Source organism: Camelus bactrianus, chromosome 15 (genome assembly GCF_048773025.1).
Source record: "Camelus bactrianus isolate YW-2024 breed Bactrian camel chromosome 15, ASM4877302v1, whole genome shotgun sequence".
Taxonomy (NCBI): Eukaryota; Metazoa; Chordata; class Mammalia; order Artiodactyla; family Camelidae; genus Camelus; species Camelus bactrianus.
The window spans coordinates 47,441,990-47,468,188 of record NC_133553.1 but is presented as its reverse complement, the minus strand read 5'-3'; the positions used below and the strand labels follow the sequence as shown (position 1 = coordinate 47,468,188).

At 43.3% G+C, this 26,199-nt stretch overlaps 2 pseudogenes; both read left to right on the top strand.

Annotated features, from left to right (window-relative positions):
• LOC105079069 (protein TBATA-like) overlaps positions 1 to 9,865 on the top strand; it is a 31,305-nt pseudogene extending 21,440 nt beyond the window's left edge.
• A 13,773-nt stretch (positions 9,866 to 23,638) lies between these two features.
• On the top strand, positions 23,639 to 25,697 carry LOC105079037 (archaemetzincin-2-like; annotated as a pseudogene).
• The last annotated feature ends 502 nt before the right edge of the window (positions 25,698 to 26,199 follow it).

Sequence of the window (26,199 nt, the reverse complement as noted above, 5' to 3'; positions counted from 1 at the left end):
TTCCAAGGATGATAAAAGTTGCAAATATTTATTATTCATTCCACCAACTTCCTGAAAGACTTATTGAAATCTGTTTACCCCCAGGAGACATTTGGCAATGCAGGGAGATATCTTTGGGCGGAGGGCTACTGGCATATAGTCAGGGATTCTGTTAAGTATCCTACAATGCGCTGATTGACCACAAAGAATTAGTCAGACCAAAATGTCAAAAGTGCCAAGGTTGGGAATCTGTGACTTAAATGAACATCAGACTGTTTAATCCTCAATAATAATGTGAAGTAATAATAATGTGTTCAATTAATAATGTGAAATTAATTAGACCAGGAGGCAAATTAGGTTGAGGTGGTCTACGGAAGCAAACCAAAAATCTAAGCCTGTAAATGCCTCAGTGTTAACAGATTGAAACCTAAGGACAACCAATCACAGCCAACTAGGTTTTAAGATATAGCCAATGAATAAATTCCTTACTTTGCTTCTGTTTTTTTTTTTTTTTTCCCCTATAAAAGTTTGCCTCTGGCTCCCATCAGTGCAGTGCTTGAAGCCACTCTGGTTTGATGCTGCCTAATTTGAATGAATTTTGCTCAAATAAGTTTTTAAATTTTTTAAATGTTTCATTTTATCTTTTAACAGTTCAAAAACATCAAAAGACAGTACTCCCCAAGACTCTTCAAAGATCTTTGCCTCCAACCCTTGCCTTGCTGTGTCCATTGTTGGGCTGCATCCCACAGGCCTGCAAGCCCTGTACTAGCTCAGCCTCAAGAGCAAAGAAAGGGCCTGGAATCAGTGACAGAGACATCATTGTTTTGATAAGGAGATCTTACATGTCTGAAGCAAGGCTTTGGAGTGACACCCCACTGTGTGTGGTGGACTGCGGGCAGGGCACAGTGGTAGTCTTCCTCCCTACGGAGAGGGGCAGGTTACCAGTTATAGGGGGAATTGACCTCAGGTTGGCTCATCAGTTACCAGGGTAACCAGCAGAGGCATGTCTCTCACTGCCCCTTTGATAAACTATCACAGTAGAAACAGTTCTGATCTAAAGATTAGATCACCAGCTGGGGCCAGGGGCAAGGCCATAGGCATTTACTGTTGGGGCTCTAGGATTAAGAGGGAAGGTTGGTTACATGAGTAGGATGTAGGTGAAGCAGGTACTGGGAGAGCAGGGGACGTACAGAGAGCAAGAGAACAGCCATATTGGGTGGCCTGATGGCCTGATCATATATCCATCAATCCTAAACTATTACAATATGGTTCTCCCTGAATTCTAGTCAAGTCTTGGCATTGAAATACCCACCTTCAACGAGCCTTTACCCTCCCTCCTCCAGGATGTTCCTACGACTGGTTTGGCCTCACCATGGTGAGAATAATTGGTCTTAAAGATCATTTTGACAACCATTGCAAGGAGCCAGTGCCCCACAGGTGCCTTTCCTGCATCACCTGGTTGTAGGGTCTGCTGCCTACAAGTCTTCATTCCTGTGTGGGAGAGTGAGGAGGATGGGGAGCAAGCCCCAGGCCTCCGGGAATGGGCCCAGCCTCACAGAATGGGCACAAGCCTTCCTCACAGCCTCTCTGCCCATGTGTTCAGACTGTGCAGCTCCATGAAGATCCATACCACAAAACAGGAGACTTGGGTCCTATCTCTGACTTTCCAGGTAGCCCACTGGGGGATCCCTGGCAGGCCTCTCGGCCCATGCCCACGGATGAGGATCCCCACATGGATGGGATACAAACTGCAGGGCACTCTGGAGATTACAGAGGCAAGAAATGGCCCCCACCATTCACCCACTGAGTTCCAACTCCTTGGCCTGGATCATTTAAAAATAATTGAAAAATAGAGAAAAGGAAGGAAGGAAGAAGTAAAAAAGAGGAAACACCCTGTTAACTTTTGGTCTGTTTCCTCCTAGCTTTTCACTTATGTATATAATCTATGATCATATGCATGTAGCCTATGTATGAGGTTATATCTTATTTTTTTCACTTATAATGAGGATACTTCCTTGTGATAATAAAATCTCCTTGGAAAACCGAGCTTAAAGGCATCAAAATATTGCACCAAGTAGATATAACCTAGTGTTTATTTACAAATTCTATGACTAGAAAACTGTTTTCACTTTTTCACTATTGTAAATTATACTGCCATTAATTATTAGATAAATGCAAATCAAAACCACAATGAGGGGGGTGGGAAGGGATAAATTGGGAGTTCAAGATTTGCAAACACTAACTAATATATATAAAATAGATAAACAACAAGTTCATAGTATATACCACAGGGAACTAGACTCAATATCTTGTAGTAACTTATGGTGAAAAAGAATACAAAAATGAATATATGTATGTTTATGTATGATTGAAGCATTATGCTGTACACCAGATATTGACACAACATTGTAAACTGACTATACTTCAATTAAAAATATATATATATATACAAAACCACAATGAGGTATCACCTCACACTGTTCAGACTGGCCATCGTCAAAAAATCTACAAATAATAAATGCTGGAGAAGGTGTGGAGAAAAGGGAACCCTCCTACACTGTTGGTGGGAATATAAGTTGGTACAACCACTATGGAAAATAGTATAGAGGTTCCTTAAAAATATGTATTTTTAAAAAGCTACCATATGATCCAGCAATCCCACTCCTGTGCATATATCCGGAAAAGATGAAAACTCTTATTTGAAAAGATACATGCACCCCAATGTTCACAGCAGCACTATTTACAATAGCCATGACATGGAAGCAACTTAAATGTCCATTGGCAGATGAGTGGGTAAAGAAGGTGTGGGGGGTGTGTGTGCGTGTATAAAAGAATATTACTCAGCTATAAAAAAGAATGAAATAATGCCATTTACTGCAACATGGATGGACCTAGAAACCATCATACTAACTGAAGTAAATAAGACAGAGAAAGACAAATATCATATGATATCACTTATATGTAGAATCTAAAAAAAATGATACAAATGAACTTATAAAACAGAAATAAACTCATTGACATAGAAAACAAACTTATGGTTACTGGCGGGAAAGAGTTGGGGGGGGAGGGATAAATTAGGAGTTTGGGATTAACAGATACACACTACTATATATAAAATAGATAAGCAACAAGGACCTACTAGCACAGGGAACTATATTCAGTATCTTGTAATAATTTCTAATGGAAAATAATCTGAAAAAAAAACTGAATCACTTTGCTGTACAGCTGAAACTAACACAAGATTGTAAGTCAACTATACTTCAATTAAAAAAAAACTTTAAAAAACACTGCAATGAACATCTTTGAGCATAAAGCCCACTTTCCCCTACCTCTAGTTATTGGTATTTGGTCAAGTCCATCAGGAAATGGTTTGCTCCTGGAGAGCACTGTGAGTAATTCATTTTGTACACTTTTTACCCAAGTGCTTGATCCTGAGCTTGGCACACAGCAGGTGCAAACCTGGGTGACTGACTGGGTGATGGTGACCAGGACTCTGCTGCAACTCCCCATCCTCCTCGTCCCTGTGTGACCTTTGCTTCCATTTGGCTGCCACAGGCCATCTGATCCCATTCCTGGGAGACTGGTTTGACTCACATCACCTCCCCCCAGTTTTAACCTTGTATAGAGACTGCCAGGCCAGATCATTGTTGCTTGTTCTGGCTGGACCCTGAAGTCACCTGGGGAGCTTTCAGGAAAGAAGGCTCTGGCTCTCTGGGGAGTATGATACAACTGGCCCGGGGGTGGGGCCCAAGCTCAGTACTTTTTAAAAAATTCAGTGAGTGATTATAAGAGCAGCCACAGTTGAGAACCCCTGAGTTAAATGGTCCTTGAGGTCCCTTCCAGTTCTCATGATCTCTGAGCTTTGACTGGGTCAGGTTAATGAGGTAGAGATACTATCATATCGCTCTGGGAAAACAGAGTATATAATAATTATTTCCAGGAGTATATAGTTAAATTCTCAGACCTCAAAGAAAAAAAAATTATAAAGAGTATTTCCCCACCTTCTGGAAATATCCTGCCTCCCCAAACCCCTCCAGTTAATGGTCCTGCAAGGACTCTGGGCTAGCCCATGCTTTGATTATTTCCATTTCACAGGAAAGAATAGGAAAAATCCCAAAGACAATTAAGGGTCTGGCTGTTGGCAGAATCTGTAGTAGGGAGCCCAGTGTTTTTAACAATTCTATTCAGTAGCCATCTTCTGTGGAGGAGAAATTTCTGGAAGGTGGGGATGGGTGGGAAGCTTGCAAGTTTAAAAGGAGTATTTGGCGGCCTTGTGTATCCCAAAAATTAATGCTCAGCATGTCAGGTTGGGAAGCAGGGAACAGAAAGAGAGAGGCTCCCCTGATGCCTGGAGCAGTCTTTCCTGCGGCAGAACATCAGCCACACTCCCCGTAATCCTGATGGTGTTCAGGACACGCTACTCCAAAATATGGCACCTTAGCACAGTGAATATTTTAAGAAATATTTGAAGGAATTTGACAAACAGCAATTGTGGGAGGGACTCTCTGACCTTCCCCCGAAGCAGGTCATAAAACCCTCATGTGAGAAGTGCTCTCCCTGTAAAGGAGCATCCTTATCTCCAAAGATGGGGGATGACTGGGAGGAATCTGAACAAACAGACCTGTTAAGTGTCCTCCAGCTTAATACACTTAGCCCCTACCCTAGCACCAAAATGTTCTGATTTGACAGCTTCTTTGAGTCATTTCCTTATGAGGGTTCCAGAGCTCTCCTGTCATATAAAACTTACATTCAATAAGTTTATGTGCCTTTCTCCTGTTTATCTGTCTTTTGTTCCAGGGACCCAGCAAAGAACCTAGAAGGGTAATTTTTTTTTTTTCCCCTCCTTGCCAATCCCAACACGACCACTTTGATTCTGGAAGGTTTTCCTTGTGTCTTTAATCGTGGGTCGGCCTGAAAGCGGTCTCATGCTCCCATCGTGGTGTTTCAGAGCCGTAGGCAGCTAGCAGTTGAGTCAGTAGCAGGGATTAGGAGTCAGCTGGTGGGGAGCACAAGCGGGGGACGCAGCTGTTCAGAAGGCGGCCGGAGGGGAGCAGGCTGTGGCAGGAGGCCATTCAGTGAAGGGCCACCTCCAGAGAGAGAGATGGTCAAGTGAATTAGCAAATGAGTTTTTCTAACAGCTCATTCTCTGATTCAGTAGTGAAATATTGCCTGGTTGTACTTGAATCACCTTTAGGGACTTGTAAGTCACCCCCAAAGAGATTAAAGTGATTTCCCCAGAGAACCCCATGACTTAATGGCAGCTCCATAAGGAATGAAAAAGAAAACACTGCCATGTTGGAGAAAATAATTATTTCCTCCTGCTAGTAGACAGATACAGGGCATTGTAGAGGCAGAGCAACTGGAAATGTAGTCTACAGGAGAATGGAAAATTACCATGGGCTTCCAGTCTGGGGTTGCTGCCTGACCCACTGGGTTCCTGAGAAAGTCAGAGAAGGAGGGCCAGCACCCCCTGCCCTGGGTCCTGACTTGCTCTCCTGCCCCCATCTCCAACTTGAGATAAAACACAAACTCCTGTTCTGCTTACGGTCCCCAAATCCTTCCTTTTAAAGAATCTTGGCTGCAAGAGACTGAGGTGAAGCAAATCTTTTCTCGCATTTAAAACATTAGCCCAAATTTCAAACTTTTAACTGTGGTGGACTGAATAGCCTCACTTTCACACTTAGATGTGTTTTTATATGCTACCACCTTCCAGAAGAGTGAGGCGTTTGCTTCCTGTTTCATAAAGGAAATGAAATGGGTTAAACAAGAAATCCGTCCCTTTCGGAAATAAAATGCTCCTTGGTTGTTGCAAAGATGATTTGTATGTCTTCTAAATAGCGGGGAACGCTTGCCGAAACTAAACCCACAGACGTCTCAACAGCTTTATTTGTTCACTCTATTTTGGGCTCCATTATTGAAGCAATCTCTGTTGGCAGACATTGTTCTACTAATAATTTTTTCAGCGGTTAAATTTTTTTTTTCTTCTCTTTAATGCAGTTGAACTGAGCTCATCCCTCTCAGGATAATCAGGAGTGGGGCGGGGTGGGTGGGCAAGAGGGGGATGTTATGTTCCTAACTGGATTTTGTCTTAATCCAAAATGTCCTAGAGATTCACGGATTACTCTTCACCCACATTTTAAGCATAACCAGGTTTCAACAAAGGTTTGGGATCTGAGGGACACAGAAAACTTCCCAAGGGCCCTACTGTCATTCCTTAATTCCACTGGGAGCCTCCTCTTTGAATTAAAGCAGTCTTGCAGAACTATATCCTAAGGGCTTATTAAGGATTGGAGCTTGTGTTAGGTGATTTTGAGGAGTGTTCCAAGAAGCAGGGCATTGCTCTGAATTGAATAGTATCAGAAAGTGGAGGTAATTTTATCATTGGGAACCTTAGTATTTCTTACCTAGAAGACAGGGGGCATGAAGTGAGACCACAGCTGTAATCGCTAGAAAGGCAGCGGTCACTCGTATTAGACAAGTAGAAGGGATGTTTGGTCATTTTTGTGGTTTGGACAGTGTTCGTGTTTGCTCTACATTCAGACATGATAACAGTCCACATTATTGTTGGGGAGGGGGACGTTACCCTCTTCTCCCCTTCTTGAGTTCTTGTGACTGGACTAATAATAAAATTGACATAAGACAGATTAGCAGGAGACAAAGAAACACATTAAAATTCATCTGTGTGGACGTTTCATAGAAATGGGACCTAAGAAGTGGCCAAAGCAGGCAGCTTTTATACTTTTTAGACAAAGAAACAATAAAGTTGTAAGGAATTGACAGGACGAACAAACTTAGGTTTGGGGTTCTTAATTAGTGAAGGATCTAAACAGAGTTAGGGCTTGGGTAGTAAGTTAAAGAAGTGACAAGGCTTGTTGATACAAGGCTTCTTGGCTCTAAATCCCTCTCTCTCTAGATAAAGGGTGTCATTCCACCACCACATGCAGGGAAGGCACCTTTCACATGAGAGGTTTATTTCCTGCTTCTAGGGAGACAGAGAGGAGGGTCAGGATCTCCCTCTTAAATTGGCTGTTTCTTAAATAACTAATTCAAAATAATCAGTATGCCACTGAGGCACATTTGGGGTGGCCTGCCCTGAGCCTCAACACTATCATGCTCTGATTTGGCTCCCAAAGTGATCTCATTGAGTGCTGATGGTGTGTGGGAGCCTTCCTGTTCAACAGTGGAACGCCACATCCCAGCTCCGGGTGCCTCGCCAGCTCGCAGCTCCCAGGGACTCCCAGGGGCTGCTTTTCTCTTTCTTGTTGTTCTTGCCGTTAATAATGCAATATTGTTACTGTTCAGGTTCATTTCTTGGTTTAGACAACCAAAGGGATAGACCCTGAAACAGTTAAGTGCTGACAGACGAGGAAGCCCATGCACTTAACCTGTAGGAAGGTCTGGGAGACATTAGGGCAGGGTGGAAACAGCCTCTGTGCCTTAAATGGCCCCAGTCATGACATCGCTGTGTAGCCATTGGCGAACATGGTTCTAGCTTTGAATTAAACAGGAAACGTTAAATGATACCCAGTGACTTCCTTTAAAGAAGGTAGTGAAAAAGCAATCCATTTCAGAACTAGGATGGTAAAAATCATTAAAATATTTAGGAAAAAAGTGTTCTGCATTGGAGTAGATATAGCCCCCAGACTTCAGTGATCCCATTGCACTGGGAGAGTTAAGAATACCTCTGGGGGATCCCTGGCAGATCAGAGACCCTGGGACTTGACTCTCACGCAACTCCTGGTCCTCTGGAGGAAGTAGATTCTGCTGTTGAGGGGTCTCTGATGGAATCCTATGGATCAAGTCCCTGCCCCTGGGAGATGCCAGGCTGATGGAGGAAGAATGGAACCAGTCCAGTAAGAGAGGCACGGGCCTCGCCTACCAGCAGTCGTGGGGATCATGACAGGGCTTGGCCTTCAACCTCAGGGACACAGTAGGCAGAGCTCAGCTCGGCCTTTTACTAGCAGCCAAGTCATATGGCTCACAAAGCAGATTTTCTATAAACGTCATAATGAGAGGGAACAGCTAAAGTGAAACAACAAATACTATCTGTATATCGAATAGGAGGAGAGCCAGGGCAATGTCATGAGCTGGCTTTTAAGTGGCTTACAAGCCTGAGAAATGTCCTTGGAAGAAAAATCAGTAATTCAGCGGTTGTGGGATGTTAGTGGGAGTGTGGACAGAAGGAGGAAAGATGGAGATAAATAAAGAGAAAACAAGAGCCAACACTTATCAAGGGTTTACCATGTGCCAGGTACTGTTTTCTTTTCCATGTGTTATTGCAGTCCTCATAAAAATCCTATAAAATAGGTATTTGCCATTTTCTTCATTTTACAGAAGAGGAAACGGCGGCACAGGGATGTCAAGTAACTTTCCCAAGTTCTAGTAGGAACTGGAGTTAGGATTTGAGTCCGAACAGTCTGGTTCCAGAGTCTTGCCCTTACCCTTATATATCATGAACGGTGGTGTGGATCCTGATCAGGCAACCCCTGCAAGCGTATGGGCTCCTCAGAGAAAAGTGGAGTCTGCAAGCTGATTCTAAAATTTATATGGAAAGGCAAAAGAACTAGACTAGCCAAAACAATGTTGAAAAAGAACAGCAGTGGAGAACTCACACTACCTGATTTCTAGATTTACCATAAGCTGCAGTCGTCAAGATAGTGCGGTAGAGGAGAGAGACATATATCAGTGCGACAGAATAGAGTCCAGGAATAGGTCCATGTATATTTGATCAATTGATCTTTGGCAAAGATGCAGGGATAATTCAATGGAGAAAGGCTTTTCAAGGAATGGTGTTGGAATAACTAGATATCCACATGCAAAAAAAAAAAAAGAACCTCTATTTATACTCCATACCCTATAAAAAATGAACTCAGATCATAGATACAAATGTCAAAATTCTAAAACTTATAGAATAAAACACTGTGGCTTTGGCTTAGGCTGAGATTTCTTAGATATGACACTTAAAGCATAAAAGCAAAAATTAATAACTTGGGTTTCTTCAAAATTAAGAACTTCTGCTATCCAAAAGACTTAAAAAATGAAAAGACAAGCCACAAACTAGAAGAGAATGTTTGCAAAACATATATCTGATAAAGGACTTGAATCCAGAATATATAAAGAACCCACAAAACTCAATAATAAAAAAAAAAAATAGAGGAGGCTTTTCCACCAACAGCACTCCCAACACCCAGGGCCACAGGGAGGGCAGGGAGGAGGGCCCCAGATATCAGTCGGCCAGCTCTTGTCCCCTCCTCCCAGAGGCCTGAAAGAAGGAGTTGAAAGACCTGGCTTCCTGCATGGCCACCCTCACCAAGGAGAGTGAGCTGAAGAACAAGGAGCAGAAGGAGGAGCCACGGCAGGAGCAGGGGCCAAAGTACTCAGCAGACACTGGGAGGCTGATCCCTGCTTCCCCCGGGCCACGGCCCGCCACCACTCCCACCAGGGCCTAAAAAAACAACGCTTTGAGCAGAGATGGAGGAATCTAGACATTCATTCATCTTGCAGGATCAGGAGTTGCTGATCCTGGAGCTCCTTTCTCAAATCCTGCAAACAGACTCCTTGAATGCTATCCAGTTCTGGCTACTCTACGCTCCCCTAAAGGAGAAAGACATGGCACTAAGGGCTCCTGCAGACAGCGGTGGTGGAGTGCCTTCCCCAGCCCCTCGTCTCCATCCCCGCAGAAAAACTCCTGAACCAGCTCTAGGAAGTTCAAGAACCACCTTAAGAGAAGCAACAGCTACCCCACAGCTAATCCCCGGAGAAGATGAAGAAACCACCTCCATCAAAAAGGGAAAAACCAGAGAACAGTGGGAAAGCACAAGTTCTCCGCATGCCCTCAAGCCAGAACCCACAAGAGAAGGCATCAAAGCCAAAGGCAGAGGGCTGAGGGGTTCATGCCACTTTTCCCCTCTTGCTCAAGAGAAGCCCCTGAATTCAGAGATTCATCCCCCACCTCCTCAACAGCAATACCTGTTTTCCTATCACATGGAGCCTATTAAAATACTGTCTTCCCCTTAAGAGGACAGTTCTGCTCTCAAAAAAAAAAAAAAAAAAAAAAATCAACCCAGCATTAAAAAAAAATGGGTAAAATATTTGAACAGACAATTCCCCCAAGATGATATATAGATTGTAAAAAAGCACATGCAAAAATGTTCAACGTAATTCGTCATTAGGGAAATGCAAACTTAAACCACAATGAGATCCACTACACACTTATTAGAATGGTTAAAATAAAAAACCTAACAAACCCAAGTTCTGGCGAGGATGTAAAGTGGAGTGCTCTTAACGTTGCTAGTAGAAATAGAAAATGATACTGTCTCTTCAGAAGACAGTTTGGCAGTTTTTTGTATAAAATTAAACACTTACTATTCAACCTAAAAAACGCACTCCTAGGTATTTACCCAAGAGAACTGAAAATCTGTTAATAGTAGCTTTATTCATAATTGTCAAAAACTAGAAATGACCCAAGTGTCCCTGAAGTAAAGCATGATTAATGAAAAGTGGTGCATGCATCCAGACAATGAAATTAAGCAATAAAAAGGAATGAACTCTTGGTGTACAGGACAGCATGGATGTATCTCAGTTGCCCTGAGCTTAAGTGAAGGAAGCCAGACTCAAGTCTAAATATTATATGCTTCCATTTATATGACTTTTGGAAAAAGACAAAATTATAGGGACAGAAAACAGAGCAGTGATTGCCAGGGACTAGGATGGCGGAAAGGTTGACCACAAAGAGTCAAGGAATTTTTTCGTGGCTGATGGAAGTCTTCCATATCTTGATTGTGGTAGACAATTGCAGTCGAAATTCATGACACGATACACTAAAAAGGGTGAATTTTACTGTATGCAAATTATAACTTAATATTTTAAGTGGGAGGCAGGGAGGTTGTAGCAGCTTGTGGGGTCCTGACCAGAGCTGGTGAATTGTACAAGGGATCTTTCCAGAATAGGGCCAGAGTCCTTAGAAGCTCCATCAACTATGTATTTCCAGGCCAGAGAAACCTAAACTCAAGACCCCTTGCTGGCTGCTGACTGGTGGCTTGAGACCTGAAGGTGGCCGCACTCCCCTGAGGCTCTGGTCTACATGGGGTGGGTGTAATGGGCAGCAGGAGGCAAGCAGTTCAGCTCCGGAGGGGGTGGGGACCTTCCTGACTCCCAGCATTTTTCCAGCCCACTCTTCTGGGTCCTTCAGCTGATTCTTTCCTTTTCCAAGTCACCTGGGGAGCTGTCAATCATGATGAACTGGTACTCCATCCCACCCCCACCCTAGGAACAAACACATGATAGAGCCCAGCAACTACTCCAAGTCACCGTGATTCATTCACGAAGGCATACAACCCAAGCAAGGCCAAACAGCATCTTACTGGAGACCACTAGATAGATGCTGGGAGAGAGAATTTCATTCTTCCTGGAGATTACAAAATTGGGAATATTTAGAACCAAGGCTACCACCAGTGGTTATCTTGCCTGGAGAGGGTAATCAACACAGCTGAGCGATGGCGAGGGGGCCAGGGCGCTGATAACATGCTCTGAGCCCCTGGAGCCGGTCATGCAGGGAACAAGAACCACCCCTGAACTTCCCAGTTACTGAACCGTTAAGTCCTCTTTCCTCTTGACTAGTTTCTCTCTACCTGAGGATCTTCACTGACACACAGCTAAGTCCCGCCCTGTGGTCACGTACAATTGAGTTCCATTCGGATGAGCTTAGCCAACAGTAATGAACATCTGCTTTGTGCCGGGCACTGGAGATGCTGGGCCCATGAAGACATGGTTTTTGCCCTAAAGGAACTCACAGTTTCAAGGAGAAGATAGATGTATCAGCAAATGGTAAGCAGTCAGATAAACATTAGCTAACATGAGGAGTTATTAGAACTCAGAAGCCCAGCACTCACCCTAGCCTAGGGCTTCAAACAAAGCTTCTTAGATATGACCCCTAACTAACCCTTGAATAATCACCCAAGTGGAAAGTGGGGAGGGTGGGTGTTCGGGCAGAGGCATGAGCAAAGACCTGGCAGGTTAACAGAGCATGATGTGTGCAGAGAAACACAAATCCTTGGGTTTTTCTAGAAGAGTCCATTAAAACTTTGTGTTGATGGGAATGTTCTATCTCTATGTTGTCCATTTCATAGCCTCTAGTTATTAAGTACTTGAAATGTGGATAGTGCAACTAAGAAGCTGAATTTTTTAATTTGATTTAATTTTAATTAAAATTTAAAGAGCTGCACGCAGCCAGTGGCTATCATCTTGGACATTTCAGTGACTCTGGGCAGTGACGTGCAAGGCAGGAGTGGTGAGGGACAAAGCAGGCCAGGAGAGCTCAGTGAAGGGTTACAGATGCCACTTGAAGGGTGTTGAACTTTAACCTGTAGGTGATGGAAGGTCTTTGGAGGTTGCAAACTGAAAAGTGACTTGGGTCATCTCACTGGACCAGGGGCTGAGACGGAGCAGAGGAAGACTGGACTTAGAAGGCCATTGCTATAGCTCAAGGGAAGAGTTATGAGAGTCTGAAATATGGCAAACACATAAGGGCTATTGGGGGAGGGGACTGATTCCAGAGGCTTTAAGAGGATAGATCAGCAGGACCAAGTGGTCTCTTGGTTTTGGAGGGTGGAGTTGCATCTCTTCCTTGCAAAGGTTGACAGGAAAGATGGATTCTTGGGTGGTGTGGCTTGGAAAGGGTGCTGTTCCCAGGCAGAGGGACTGGAAGTTGGGAGAGGATCCTGCAGCAGCTGCTGGATCCCAAGGTCCCACTTCCTTGCAAGGCGGGCTCTGTCAAGGTCAAAGGTGCAGGTCGAGGAATTAGGTTGCCTGGCTGTTGTTTCTTGTTAACTTGAAGGATCAGAATTTTGAAAACTACTGAGTCAGATTGTAAATACTGACACCTACTTCTATAGCACCAATTGCAGGAATGGGAAGGCTCCCAAAAGACAGAGAGGCAGTTTAAAACCTTGGGTGATTAAGAAAACACCTGAATTATTTAGTGAAATCAAAGTATCATTGAGAGTCAGAGACCACCCCATCACTGGCCCTCCCTGGGTGGTGTGAGTGGGGAGCAGGCTTCTCTTAGCTTCAGGGCAGGGCTGTGGCCTGGATTTCAGGGTGGGAATGGGGGTCCCCAAGCCTAGTAATCACAGAGATTATCCTCTATCTGAGATGGGCTGCCAAGGTTTCCTCCATCCCTGGCTTCTTATGATTCATTCATTTCCTCATCAAGTGTTTATTGAACAACTACTATGTGCCAAACCCTCTGATGGAAGCTGGGTCTATTGGGACAGAAGCCACAAACCTTGCCTTGAAGAAACTCTAAGTTCTGTGGGATGATTATAATACCGTGCATAACATTCACTGAGACCCATTATGTATGAGGCACTCTGTTGGGTGCATTTTATATGGATTTAATTTTTCAAAAACCCTACAAGGTAAGAACTGTCATGATCCCCAATTTATAGATGAGGAAACTGAGGCACAGAGACCTTAAGTAACTTACTCAAGTGTCCAGGACCTGATCACTTAAACACTTACCCTTAAATCCTGGAATAAGCAAACTTAAAATACATATGTGTATATATATACACACACATATGTATACATATACTTTTATTTTTATTGAAGCATAATTGACATGTACTATTATATTAGTTTCAGGTGTACAACATGGTGATTTGATATTTTGATATTTTTATACATTATAAAATGATCACCACTGGAATAAGCAAACTCTTGTTGAGAGACTGAATATATGAACAGACAATGCCAGACCCTATATAAAAATAGGACTCTGATCCATAAGCTACAGCATTCAGCCCAGAACACCAATGCTTTATCTACAGTAACCAGCCTAGGAAGCCAGCTTGCTGTCTGTAAGTCAGACTTGTAGGAAGTCAGACAACTATCTGACATAGCAACCAGCTCAGGAAGCCAAAATAACCCTGGTTGACAACTGGCCTCAAACAGCTAGGATATGATTAATAACTGACAGTTTCCCTGAATTTTGTCCATGCATCCAAATTAGGACCAACCAGAGGAAGCCAAGTCTGGACCCTCAACCATTCGCATAGGTTGTCCCACTTCCCCACGTCTGCAGCCTCCAGTCCCAGGACCCTGAGCCTTCACCTTTTCTGCCATAAACCTTTCCCACTCCTCTGCCTGCCTGTATGTCTCTGCCAACCACAAGTGATAGTGGCTAACTCTTGTTCATTTCCATACTGTAAAGGGCCAGATAGAAAATAGTTTTTGGCTCTTTGGGCCACACTCTCTGTACCAACTACTCAGCTCTGATGTTAGTGTGGGAAAGCAGCCATGGACAGCATGCGCGGGCATGGCTGTGTTCCGCTAAGACTTTAGCTGTAAAACAACTTGTGAGCAGGACTCAGTCCATGAGCCTTAGTTTGCTAAACTTGGTTTTAAGTGACACTGCTCCTTTAGTAAGAGTGGCACTACAAAGTCCAAGCTTCCAGAAAAAGTAGCAACATTTTTCTTTTGTAGAAGTGGGTTTCCTTTCTAAAGCACTTTTCCCTCTAAAGTATGTTCTGGGACCCAGTTTTCAATGCATGGAGGTGGGGCAGAGGTTCTCCCAAAATCTACAAACAATTCTTGGGACATCGACTGGGTGTCCTATAAATCAACTCAATTCCAATGCTATCTACTCAGAGATGGCATCAGATCCCACAGGCTGAGGGCTCAGTCCACAAGACTGCTCTCCCCACCCCCAGCCCTATCCCTTCCGACTAACTGGCTATAGATTGGAGGTTCCAACGACCCTCTGGTTAGACTTCAGACATCAGTTGCAAGTCCAGGTTGTTACTTGTACTTCTGATTGACTGGCTATAAATCAGAGGTTCCTATAACCCTCTCCTTGGGTTCAATTAATTTGTTAGAGCGGCTTACAGAACCCAGAGAAACATTTTACTTACTAGCTTACTGGTTTATCATGAAAGAATTTAACTCAGGAACAGACAGATGGAAGAGATGCATAGGGCAAGGAGAAGGTGTGGAGCTTCCATGTCCTCTCCAATCCAGGCTCATCTCTCCCCAAATCTCCACATGTTCACCAACCCAGAAGTGCTCCAAATCCCATACAGTTGGCATTTCTACCGCAGCTTCATCACATCCACGTGATCCATCATTAACTCCATTTTCAGTCCTCCCCTCTCAACAGAATGGGGGCAGGGCCGAAAATCCTAAGCTTCTAATCATGGCTTGGTCCTCTCACCCAGGAGCCACGTAGGAGCACACCCAGACTCTCCTCATTAGAACACAATTCAGCACCATCACTCGGGAAATTACAAGGGTTTCAGATGCTCTGTGTCAGGAATCAGGAACAGAGACCAACGTATATTTTCTACGATCTCACACCATGTGTTAGTTAATTTGGTCCTGCAAGATTATGAACTCTTTGAAGTTAAAGACTCAGGTTTTTCACTTTTCTGTTTCCTACAGGGCTTATGTAGCAACAGGCAGGGCACACAGTAGATTCTCAACAGATATTTGTCAAAATGTGTTGAGTTGAATTAAATCACCACAATGATTTAATAACACTGGGCACTTAAGAGGTTGTTATTCCCATTGTACAGAAGATAAAACAGAGGCTCAGAGAGTTAACTGACTGTGTTTATCTACAGGTTTTTGCACAGCAGGAATTTGGACCCTGTTTTTGAGCCCCTCTGTCTCTTGGGCAGCACAGACTCCTCCCCTGCTGCGTCAAGAGCCTCACAGAGGCCAGCTGCTGCTGATCTTCCTTTGTCTATTTGGCTGAATTCTGTGATTTTATAAACTTCTAAACACTGAACCTACCTCTCCTCTCCCATTTATCTGAAGTGACACCTTGGGGGAATGAGTCATTCTGTAAAAGCCCAGATTTCTAGGTGATGGAGTTTACCCCTTTAACCCCCAGATGGTTTAAAATGGTTTATATAGAAATCTCCCTGACATGTACCACTCTTGTCTGTCTTCTCCATCAGAAACTCCCAATGAGAATTTAGCTCTTTGTGCTAAATAAAACAAGGGCCTTGATTACAGACACCAGTGGCTGGGCTGGGAGGCGACTCCAGATGCCCTCGTGACAGCACAATGTGTGAAGTGGCAAATGACCTGCACTTCGAGGTTATTATTGTTTTTGTTTTTGTTTTTTAACAGATGTTTCTGTCTTCCCTTCAACAGTTAGGCTGTCATCTGTCACTTCATGAAGCTGAAGGGATATTTCTACCTGAAATAACATCCCTCTCTTGTAATTTGCTGTCTTTTTTACCCTATGGGCTTGTAAACCTGTTAACCAAACTTGGTTAAAACTCAGCAAGGAAGGTGTTCAGAGAGAAAACTTTTCCTTGGCCAGTTTAGGTCCAGTGATCAGAGGCCTGCAAGTTAACTGACAACAGATTCACAGGAGGGAAAATAAAACCCCAAGTTTTATTCATATGAGTGTGAGACCATTTAGATGCAGAGGTTCACTAAACATCTAGAAATAGAGGTTTATATACCAACTTAACAGGAGAAAGGGCTTCTATGGGAAGAGTAAGTGAGGCTTTTTATGGAAAACAAATGGATTTTTAAGGAAATAAATGGAAGGTTTGACAGTTTGTGATAAAGTTCATTTGTGCAATTTCTCATCCGGTGAGAGTGATTGGCCTTCTCCTGGGAGCGAAGCTTCCCGAAAGAAGGGATTTATGGCAGCTTCACTTCCAAACGTTCTGCCTTTTAGTCAGATAAGGGAAGCTCCAAAGAGGCTTTTTTCTGCAGCTACTGTATCTCAAATGTCTTCAGTTTAAAATAATCTTTATACCTGAGTGGGTCCCCACAAAGGAAAATGGGCTCTGAGTGAGGATCAAAGAAATGCATGAACTTTAGTGACATCTGTGGTGACACTTCAGAGTCATTCAAAGAGTGTTCTAATTCTTAGCCGCTTTCTGGGTAGGTGAGGTTGCCAGGAAGCCAGGTAATGGAGAGATGTCTATACAGAGATCCCTTGTGAATTCCATTTCCAGAGGGCAGCCTCCTGAAGTGCAGTGGTTTAGAGCTGGGTACATGTCTTCCCACAGCTCCAGGAGGTGCTTGCAAGGTCAGCAGCACAGTGATTACTGAGGGATACTGGGGGTTCAAGTCTTAAAACGCCATCATTAGGGCTTCATTCTTAGGCTGAGGATCCCCCCGTCCTCCAGACACTAACAAGTGACCTCCTTCTCTCTCTTCCAGTCTCTCAATTTCTCTCTACTTTTCTCTCTTTCTCTCTTATTCCCTCAAAATTCTAAGGGTAAAATAATACAAAATCAAAAAGGTACAAGGTGTGTACAGTAAAAAGTAAGTCCTCTTCCCATCCCTGTGTGCAGACCTGCCCCAGGGGTGCCCAGTGCCCAGTTTCTCAGTGCACATGTGTTTTTTATTTTTACACAAATGATAAAACACCATACACACTGCTCGGGATCTTATTTTCACTGCAACATATTAAACAATAACCATTCACATCAATACCTAAAGGAGCTTCTTTTTCTTGAAATGGATGCAATGGTACTTTATTGCATGGAAGTACTATCATCCATTTAACCAGCCTCCTGGTAATGTTATTCCTCCTACAGTTGCAAATGGCATTATCAATGGCATTAAAACAAATAGCCTTGTACAGAAGTTGTTGCCCGCATGTCCAGGCACACAAGGAAGAGTTAAGTTCTTAGAAGTGAAGTTGCTGGCTAAAGGTTATGAGAACTTTAATGCTGGATAGATATTTACGTTCTCCATTTAAAATGCAGTGTCAAGTTTGCCACCGAGTTGGGCAGATCAAGCACTGTACGAATACAGCCTCGTGAGAAAATGTCTATTACTAAGTGGAGACAACCTACTCAGCCTCTCCTTTCCAAGACAGTTTGGATTACTATATAATAAGCTTTTGATAAATGTGTGGAATTCACTGAAATGAAGGGTGCCAGAGAAATTGTGTTTTGTCTGTAAGAGGGAGAGGAGTAGACCAGATATCGGCAGCTCTAAATACAGCCTGACCGTGACCTTCTGCCTCCAGCACCCTCACCTGCTTCATTTGCCCCTCAAGCCTTCATTTTCTCTCTCTGGTCCCCTCCTGGCTTCACTTCCTTCCCCGCCCAGGTTAGCCCCCGTGTATCATTTCAACTACTTGTCAATGCCTTCAACTCATCATTTTTTCCTTCCGTGCCACATGCTCTAAACACCCCCAAATTTGTACCCTCTCCCTGCCCCTTCCAGTAGGTTACTGAGCAATGTTGGAGAAATCCTACCCTTGGGGAGATCAGAGATTTGAGATTTCCAGGCTCAGCTGGGTCCATGGCATGGCCTGATAGTCCTTCCACCTGCTTCTCACCAGCTTCTCCTTCCATTGCCCCCATTCTCGTGTCTCCATGTTCACCATGTTGACCACAGCTGACTGGGTACGGAGTCTCCCTCCTTCTCACTTCCTTGAAGACCCTGTTATTCCTTTTCTTGTGTATCTTCAACTACTTCTTCTTTGTCCATGCTTTCTTCACAGTTCACAAACCTGGCATCTAGTAGGTGCTCAATAAATCTTTATAAAATCAAATTTATTCAAGTATAATTTACAAATAAAATGGACATTTGAAATACAGTTTATTGAGTTTTGTCTAATGAATAATCCCATGTCATCACCACCCCAATCAAGGTACAGAACTTCACCATCACCCTACAAAGTGATTCCCTGCCCCTTTGAGGTGAGTCTATGACCACCCCCTCCAGGTAATTACTGATCTGATTTTAATCATCTGCCTTAGTTTCGCCTCTTCTTGAATTTCACAGAAATGGAATCATGCAATATGTTCTCTTTTGTCTCTAACTTCTTTCATTCAATTACTGTTTCTGAGATTTATCTATATTGTTGCTTGAATTGCTATTGTGTTCCTTTTTAATGTTGACTAGTATTCCATTTGATGAATATACCATCATTTGTTTGCCTAAATAGACCTGTTGGAGGACAGCTGATTGTTTCCAGATTTTGGCTAGTAGGAATAAGGTAGCTGTGAATATCTGGCCACAGATCTGGATAAATAGTTTCATTTATCTTAGGTAAATGCCTAGGAGTGGAATTATTGGATCATAGAGTAGATGTATGTTTATAAGAAACAGCCAAACTGTTTTCCAAAATGGTTATATCACTTTACATTCCCATGAACAGTTATGAGAATTCCAGTTGCTCTACATCTTCGCTAACAATTATTACTGTCAGTCTTTTAAGTTTAGTCATCCTAGTGGGTGTGAAATGGTATATGTCATTTGGTTTTAATTTACATTTCTCTGATGACTAATAATGCCATATACATTTTCATGTGCATATTGGCCATTTGTATATCTTTCTTTGTGAAGTGTCTATTCAAGTCCTTTCACTATTTTTTATTGTGTTTTTAAAACTTATGTGTGAATTTTTATATAATCTGGATACAAATCCTTTGCGGAACATGAAATACAAATATAAAGTAGGATATAGACATATCCTAGCCCATGGTTTGCCTTTTAATTTTCTTAATGATGTTGTTTGATGAAGGGAAGCTTTAAATTTTGATGAAGTACAATTTATCAATCTTTACGGTTACTGTTTTCAGAGTCCAGTCTAAGAAATCTTTGCCTACCTCAAGATTATAAAGATCTTCTCCTATGATTTTTCCTAGAAGCATTATATTTTAAGCTTCTCTGTTTAGGACCATAAACTATCCCAAATTAATTTTTGCATGTGGTAATAAGCTCATTTTTGCCTCATATGTTTATCCAGCTGTTTCAGTACAATTTGTTGAAAAAGTTTCCTTACCCTATTGAATTTCTCTGGATCCTTTGTCAAAAATCAATTAACTACTCTCCATGTTGATGCCTCATTCTATTTGGTTCTTTTTTATAAGTTCCATTTCTCTACTGAGATTACCCACTTATTTATTCATTGCATTTGTCTCTCCCCTTACATCCTTGAACATATTCATAATAGTTGTTTTAAAGTCCTTGACTGTTATGCTAGTTATCAATTTATTGCCTTTCAGAGAAAAATCAACCTTTCATGATCTGCTTTCTGATAATGAGTCAGACCCTTTAAGTATTTCTCTGTTGTAGCAACCACAACATTAATTTTTGTCAGTAGAGGAAGCTGGAGGGACTTTGTAGGTGGAAGGAGGTTTTTTCCTGGTTCCGGTGCTTCTGTTTTAGTTTGTTCACTCTTATAGCATGTCTGCCAGCCTCACATACGAAGCACAGTCCCTTGACAAGCTTGCAAGACTGGTTCCAGCCAAGTAACTAGTCACTATAGACTTCCTGATCTAGACAATACGAATCCCAGGCCTGAGGCTGCCCTGCCGATGAGTGGCTCCCAGCATCCTGACTCCCCTGTGCACACGTCTCCTAGCCTTGGCCTCTTTGTACCCCAGGTGGTTGCTTCCCACAGCCCTCCAGACATGGACACCAAACAACCCAGGCCTGACACTGCCCTGCTGCTAAGTTGGCTCCTGATGCCTTAACTCCCTCTGTATCACCCCCCACCAGCACTGGCCCACCTGCACCCTGGAAGTAAGTGTTTTCTACTTTGCACCAACTGTAAACCAGCTCTGACCTGGGCAACTCAGAGACCTTTTTACCCTTGAGTGGCCTGAAATTAAGTCTGAATCTCATGAGACCTCCCTCCCGAGGTGTTTCTTCCTTGATCCTTCTCCCTCAGTCTTGGGTTATTCTTTAGAGTCCCAACCCTACTCCAATTTTTTTTTCCTTTATAATTATTCTCCTATTATAGTTTAGAATTCTTTAAACATTTTCTGTTCAAGTTACTTCATGCTTTCTATCTCCTGGTTGGACTTCTGGTTGGTACATCTGATAATTCCACCATCTCTATCACCTTGAGGTTTATTTTTATTGACTAATTTTTCTCCTTCTTTGAATGTTGAGTAATCTTTTGTTGTATGCTGAACATTGTGTATGAGATACCAGGATGATGAAGCATTTAGAAATTGCATCATATCAAAAGTTTAAAGAAGTAGAGATGTTTGTTCTGGAGAAGATAGAGACAAGTTACAATGGGTATCTTTTGTACTGAAGGACAGCTGCTGCAGAGGGGAGAACTAAGGCCACTGAAAGGAAAGGACAGCAGCACAGGTGTCAGAAGAGATATTAGGAAGAATTCTCTGTGCTTCAGAACTTCTGCCTGAATATGAAGTGCTGGTGGTGAAGCAGAGGCTGGGTCACTGTTTACAGGGGATTTGTGGATGCATATGGTCAGACGAGGGTTCCAATGCATCTCTATAGAGCTTTTGGGAAAAGCATGGGCTTTGAAGTCAGTCAGATTTGAGTGGGGTACTCAGTTTACCACCCACCAGCAAATTACTTAACCTCTCTGTGCCTCAGTTTCTTCATCTGTTTAAAAAAAAAAAAAGATGCTACCTATCTTTAGAGATAGGGCTGTTATAAGGATTAAAGTGAAAAGCCCAAGGATTTCAGGTCCTGACCTAAGGTTCTAACTGTAACCCAGCATCTTGATGCTCCTAAAAATATCTGTTGTTTTCATTTAGTCATGGCTTTAGGGGCCTTCAAGAATTCCTTTATTTGATAGGATTGGTTACCTGTTCCATATCCCCTCCCTCAACTTCTTAAAACTTCATTTCCTGCCCGAACTCTTCAACATCATAGAAGAAAACCCCACAAAACTTCCTCACCAAAAGCTCTTACCCAAACCCTTTAATTTCACAGGAAAATTCTCCTAAAGCTTCCTACTTCTACCTCCCATTTCTGTACCCCCAATATACGCTCCGTGTATATTTCTGTGAGTGCATTTACCACATTTTAAAATCTTTTAATATTTTTAAATTATTAAAATAATGTATGTGTTATAGGCTGAATGTTTGTGTCCCCTCAAAATTCATATTTTGAAATCCTAACCTGCAGTATGATGACTTAGGAAGTGGGGTCTTTGGGAGGTAATTAGGTCATGAGGGTGGAGCCCTCATTAATGGGATTAGTGCCCTTAACAAAAGAGATCCCAGGGGGCTGCCTTCCCCCTTCTGCCATATGAGGACACAGGGAGAAGACAGTCATCTGTAGACCGGGAAGCAGACTCTCACCAGATATCAAATCTTCTGGTGCCTTCATCTTGGACTTCCCAGTCTCCCAAATGTTGTTTATAAGCCATCCAGTCTAGGGTGTTCTGTTATAGCAGCTCAAACATGCTAAGACAATGTTTATGATTAAAACATCCAAGCAATGGAAAAGGATACAGGTGAGAAATGATAGTTCTCCTCTTCCATCATCAGCCTGGTGCCATCCCACAGATCACCAATTTAATTTCTTGGGAACTTTTCTAAGAAATATTGTATGCATAGGCAAGTATGTGCATGCACACACACACATGCCACATGCACATTCTTTTTCCATGATGGGATTTTCCGCTACAAACTATTGTATCCAATGCTTTTTCTATTTCATGTTCCTCATACATCTCCGCAGATCAATACATGAACCAGTGCCTCATTTTTCAACAGGTGCTTGGTGTTCCTCTGTATGGATGCACCAAGGGTTATTACTTCAGTCCTCTCTAGCTGGACATTTTAGTTTGGTGTGGTTTGTTGTCTTTTACCACTGAGCTAAGCTGTATTTTAATGGTTTGTCTGGGTCTGTGTTTTCAGCCTAACTGGGGAGGGCAGGGACTGCATTTTAGTTTCAGTTTTAGATCCAGCCCCTGGCCCTCTCCTTGGCATGTTTTAAAAGTAATGAACTGGATTCCATTCCATGGGGTTACTCCTAGGAAGGCTTGGCCCAAGACCCTTCCCCAGGGGGGCCACCAGCAAAGAAGGCTCTCCCTGACACTTCATCCTCGCCTTTCTGGTTCAACTGGCAGGTTAACCCCTTCAGAGGAAGCTGAGACCTCCCTCTTATCTCCTGGATCCTCCAAGTCACCATGGAAATGTGGTCTCAGAAGACCTTCATACCAGGGGCCTCCATCCCTTCCCTGGGGCCACATCTGGCTTTTCCTCAAGCCCCTCCTTTAAGGAACCACTGCTCACGGTACTCTCTGGCATCGTGTCCTCTAGAGAGCCGTGTCCTGCTTCTCCCAGCATCGCTTCCCAGGAGGAGGAGGTAGTTCATTCTCCCCCTGAATCCCAGCCCCTGGCACAGATAAGCCCCAGGGAAGCGTTTACTGAAGCTCCTCCAGCCTTTCTCAGCATGAATATTTTACACTTCTGCAGTAAACTAGACAGTTAGAGCAAGGAAAAGGAGTTGTTGGAGCCACACTGCTGCACGCTGGCAAGCAGTTCAGTGGAGGTGGTGGGAGAGGATGGAGCTTCTCATCCTCTCCAACCGAAGCAGCAATTAGGTCCCTCATCTGAGCACCCAACCTTCCCCGGCGGTGTGAACGGGTGGCTGCCCCCAGGCCACCAGTATTCCTGCTCACTGGTCCACCTTCGGGTGCTCCAAAAGGTCATCTTGGATTTCTGACTTGTCATTTTAGTCCCTGCCTCTGCTTCTGTCCCAGTCATTGAATGTGAGCCCCCCCCCTTCTGAGACCCTCTCCTGCAGCCCCCACATTTTGCAGAAGGGGAAATGAAACCAGGAAGATAAAGAGATTGCTCAGGGTCACACCCTGCCTGGCAGGTGGGAACACTTTCGGGGTTCCTGACTCACAGCAGGGGCTTTGTCTGATCCACTATCTCAGCCAGAAAGGATCTGTCAACCTGTCACTGCTGCTGGCTTACTTCCTCTTCCCTGAGACCAGGATAATGCAAATGGCTAAAACTTATATAAAGCTTCTGTATGCCAGGTCTCATTTGAAGTGCTTTACATGCATTCCTTTCTCTCTCTCTTTGTTTTAAATAACGCAACACATTATGAAGTATATTTTTTATTTTACAGATGAAGAAACTGAGGCCCAGAGAGGTTAAGTAATCTGCCTAAGGTTACACAGTGACAGAGCTGAGGTTCCAGCCCAGGAAATGGGACTCCAAAGTCCCTGTTCTTAACTTCTGCACCATTCTTCCCCTCAGAATAACACACTATGCTAGATTCTGTCCTAAGAGTTTATGTGCATGTACGCAGGGGCTGCCATGGGAGGCGGCTAGGCTGCAGTTGATGCCTGGAGGGTGGTGAATCCACCCCGCACAGTATTTTCCCGACCAGGCCCAGACATGCCTGTCCTTGTAAAGTAAAAACCTCAATGGGGGCCTTCCTCCCTAAGGATGCCAACAGTACAGCTCTCTGAACAGACGCTAAAAACAGTTCTCAACTGAAAGACCGCTTGCGTCACAGTATGAGAAGTTAGATGCTGGTGGAAAAGCATTCGACGGCCGAAGGCTTCCAGCCAGACGGTGATCTCTTTGGACCCATTACTTTGCATTTGTAATCAGACTGGATCACCTCCCATCCTGAGGCTCTCCAAGGCTGTGAACAGTTTTTCAGTGATCTTTACAGAAAGATACCCTCTCCAGAGAAAGGCAGTATTTACACACAGCACTTTGGATCTCTAGGAAACACCAGAATCATTGGTGAAGAACATATTAAATGGCTCAAGGGCTACTGTGTAGCTTTTCTCTGTGGCTTGACAGTAAAACTCCTGTCTCTGAGGTGAGGTGCTTTTGAGTCAATGATAACACACAAAATCTACAATTCGTGCAGTGCCCACCCTGATGTTCTTAAAAAAGAAGGGACCTGAAGATGCCTTCTGTGTTGTGGGAATAACAATGATAGATCTTTACCCAAGAGACTCCTGGAATTTTGGCTTTGGACAGGCCTCTTTGACAGATGGTGTGGGGATATTCAGCTTTGCCAGGTACGGCAGTGATTTTGTAACTCACTCTATGAAGGCAAAGTGAAAAAGCTGCAGAAAATATCTTCAAAGTGACTGTTTGGGTAACTATTATACTCCTGAAGTGACTAGTGTTTTGCTGTTTCAGTCCTGTAAGAATTTAACCCCTGAGCTTGGACAGATCTCTGGACTCGGACACTGCCAGGGGCTTGCATGCTTAATGCAAGTCTCCAACCATTTGGAAGAAGCTGACCTGCACCCCCTCAGCCTCTGCCCTATTTGTTTATGCAAGTTGCAGGGTGCTATTGGCTTCAAGATTACAGGAAGATCCAAAGTGTGGGTGAGATGGGTGGATGATGGATCTCTGACATACCTGGAGTGACTCTGAAACATGTCATGAGGATAATGTGAATTTGCCAAAGCCTGTGGAAGCCTTTAAAGAATGGAAAGAGTGGATAATAAAATGTCTTGCTGTTCTCCAAAAATAAGAACCTTCACATAGGAGGAATTAAAATAAACGCTTGTATATTAAAAAAAAGTTTATGTGTAATATTTCATTTAATCCTCACCACAGCTCTATGAAGAAGAAAATACTCTTATTGAACCCATTTTATAAGCCTCTCTGAGGCTTAGAGAGGCTGGGTAAGCTGATGAAGGCCACTTAGCTGGCGGAGTCAGGAATGAAGGGGAGTGAAATATGCCAGCCCCAAATATGCTACTTTGGCATAAGAATAGTTTTGAGCTGAAGGCAATTACAAAACAGCAGGTGCAGGGGGAAAAAAACAGCTATCTGCCGCCCCCCATCTGGCTAAGAGCAGGACATTAATTTTCATTTATAAAGGTGTCTCCCTCTCCCATGGCAGGAAGAGGAGGATGACTCTTGGACTCTAGGCTCTTACCAGGACAGACATGGCATCAAGAGGAATCTACATGACAAACCTTACTAAAGTAGCCCTCTTCTTCTGTTCATTTTCTCCGATATACTTACCTTCTCACAGTTTGCCACCCCCAAAAGCCTAAACTCCTTTTCTTTTGTCTTATCACTTCTCTACAAATGAATTGTTCTTTGCTAAGATGCTATGTTAAGCCCCAAGTTCTAACCATCCCTTTGAGTCACTCATTATCGAGTTTCTCCCGTGTATATGCACGCTGCATATATTAATAAACAATGTTTTTCTCTTGCTAAATTGTCTTTTTTCAGTTTGATTTCCAGGGCTCTAGCTACAGAACCTAGGAGGGTAGAGAAAAAGGTTTTTTCCTCCCCGACAGGACTTAACCTAGATCTGTCAACTGCAAGGCTGGACTCCTACTGCCTCATAAAAGATGCTCAATCAATGGAGAATAAATGGCTGAATGGCTCTGGATTAGTACACTCGGGCTGCCATAACAAAACACCATAGACTGGGTGGCTTAAACAACAGAAATTGATTTTCTCACAGTTGTGGAGGCTGGGAAGTCTGAGATCAAGGTGCTGCCGATTCAGATCCCAG